Source organism: Gavialis gangeticus, unplaced genomic scaffold (assembly GCF_001723915.1).
Source record: "Gavialis gangeticus isolate Ggan-Ray unplaced genomic scaffold, GavGan_comp1, whole genome shotgun sequence".
Classification (NCBI taxonomy): domain Eukaryota; kingdom Metazoa; phylum Chordata; order Crocodylia; family Gavialidae; genus Gavialis; species Gavialis gangeticus.
The window spans coordinates 67,451,886-67,454,962 of NW_017729025.1; positions in this window are offsets into that span (position 1 = coordinate 67,451,886).

Here is a 3,077-nt window from a genome sequence, read left to right on the forward strand (position 1 = left end):
GTGTTGTCATTGTGTCTGGAGCCTTTTGCATGCATATATTTTCCTATGCAAAGAATAGCCATGAAGAGAGCATAACTATGCTCTCCTTTCCTACTATGTCAGAACCTCTTATTTATAATGTTAAACTTGAGTGTTTCAGGGCAACTATACTACTTCATCCAAAATATGTGTATAAATATCTATATATTACAGTATGTCTGCCCTGCAGATGGCATGATTCACATTCAATTTGACTACCGACAAAAGCAAATTCCAAAACTGGGTATTCTTGTCTGAGACTGCTTCAACCAATACAAAGTATATGTGGGCCTTTGTCAGCTGAAATACACTTACTTATTGTTGCTGCCAGGCTGGAGTATATATAGAGGAAAAATGGTCACTGAGAGGGTATGTGCAGACAGACATTCACCATATCTGATCAACAATCACATGGCTTAAGCTATGTGAACGTAGACTGAGAGTAGCTTGTGCACACATTTGCCGGTGCTCGGAGCCACACCAGGAGCCTGATCTAAATCAGTCAGGGTGGGGGGGAGGGGTAGCTGGGATTGGGGTGGTGGGGTTAGTGAGTCCATGAAGGGGGTTCCTGGGTCCAGCGGAGAGGGGTAGGGGGTGAGCAGAATGAGGGAGGGAGGCTGGAAGGTCTGTGGAGGGGTTAATGGGTCTGCAGCAGGGAGAGAGGGTTGTCCATGTGGGGGCGGAGTAGTCAAAAAGCTAAAAATAGCCCAGTCAGGATGGAGGTAGGGGCAAGAAGAGTACAGCTCTAGGGTTGGACTTTCTCAACCCCAAGGCTGCACGCCAAACACTTACAGCTATTCAGTAGATCGGGCTAAGACATTCCTGATCTTAGTTCACATCTTCAGGTGAACTGATTTTGATTGGGCCAGACATTTTTTGCCCAATCTAACCTCTCCAAATGTCTGTACAGATTGGCACTTAGATTGACCTAACCCTAATTAGGCTGCTCTAAAAATAGCATTTGCACATAGGCCTTGTACTGATCCAAAAAGTAGACTGAAAATCACTTTTGGGGCCTGATTTTCATAAATGCACCCAATCCTCAAAATCATATTCAATCTGACCCACATGACTGAACATCCCAACGGAGTATAAACTATATATTACTTGCTGTCATTTGCAAAGTAAAGGAACAATGTGGAGAGAAATTTTGCTCCAGTAAAATCTGGCAAAACAACTTTTTATTCTAATGGGGCCAAAATTACTATCAGTTTTGTTTTTTTTAAGAGAATTAAAGCAATCCTAGTCTACAGCAAAACTGTGCATAAAGTAGGGGTGGGTGTACCGATAGAAATTTTTGGGGTGGATACTGATAGCCAATTTTTAAGGAGGCATATTGGCTGATACCAATACAATTTCAATACACAGCCTGGCAGCTTGAAGAGCAGTGTTCGGCTGGTAAGTCTGTTGTAGTGGAAGGGGAGGGGGAAGGGAAAGGGCGTGAGCTGGGGCAGATCAAGGCCCCTGTGGTGAGGGAGGGAATAGGGCTGGGGCAGGTGCTGCCCAGACAGGGCAGGGTGGGGTGCAAGATGGAGCCATGACTCATCTGGGGGGCACAGGGAGGGGGGGCAGCTCCCCCCCTGCATGCACCCTGGGAGGGCACAGAGTGGGTGTGTGCCCATGGATCTACGTGGGGCGAAGCACCCTGCCACTGTGGGTTGAGGATATGCCAGGCTTTTCCTGGTGGGGGCTAGGCTGGGCTGCACTTGTGACAGGTGACAGTGGCACTGGGAGGGAGGTTATGGAGGGGCTGCAGCCACCTCAGAATTCACTGTAGCTCCCCAAGAACCCCCTCCCAGCACCACCGTCTACCCCACCCTGAGAGCAGCCTGGCCCAGCCACCTGTCGGGAAAAGCTTGGTGCAGCCCCGGCCCTAGCCTGCAGCAGCAGTCCACCCTCACCCTGCACAGATCCAGAGGCACGTGCTCCCCATTCTCTCCTGGGGTGCACGCAACAGTGGGAGCCACCCCCCTTCCCATGCCCCCCAGACAAGCTGTGGGTCCCTTCCATATCCCATCCCACCCTAGCTGGGCAGTGCCTGCCCCAGCCGCAGCCCCACTCCCTCCCTCACTGCAGGGGCCTTGATCTGCCTCCCCAAGCCCCTTTCCTTCCCCCACCACTGCAACAGATTTACTAACTGGACGCAGCTCTCCAAGCTGCCAGGCTGTGCTCCTCACTGTCTATGTGCTGTTCTGCAGCTGCATGCATGCACGGGACATTTATTGGCCACGTTATTGGCTGCATGAGGCAAAAAAAGCCAATTTCCGATGCAGTCAATTTTCTTCATATCAGTGTTGATCCAGTATTGGACCAATGTATCAATGCACTTTTAGCATAAAGTTTTAAGTAGTCTAGGTCCAGTTATTCTGTTTGAGATCATTGCACGAATTCTAATTCAACAGAGTTTGTGCTGCAATCATAGGTCAAGGTAGCATTTTGGGAGTGCTGCCAGTCAGAAACAAAGAACACTCTCTTCACGTAAATTACCCAAATAATTACTACAGCCAGACAATCATTGACAATTTCCTGGTGCATGTTGAGCAGAATTTTTCATCTTTATACTAGTGCACTTTTATTGATAAGATAATCATTCTATTAAATTGTTACATTCTCCACTGAAAATTAGATTAAAACATGAAGATATTTTCAGATAGTAGCTATTCTTCCCCTTGGCAATGGAATTTATTCAGGTCTTTGAGTAACATCACCTTGTTAACTAGAAACAATGTGACATTACTGAAAGGCCAGTTTATTGTACCCCAACATGAAAAAATACTATTAATGATATGATGGGGAGGTGTATACTAATACATTTAATACCTTAGACCAGTGGTGCTCACCTTTTGGTCCAGTGGGCTAGATGAGAAGTGCCTGATTCCTCTGCAGGTTGGATCCAGTGGGGCCCCATCCAGCCATATCCAGCCTGGTCCTGATGCAGCCATGTATTGGGGAGGGAGCATGGCCTGTCCCTGCAGAAGGAAGGGTGTATTAGCCAGCTACACCCTGGCTGGATGGAGGGAAGGAAACATGGGCTGGCCCCAAGTGGGGGGAGGAGGCAG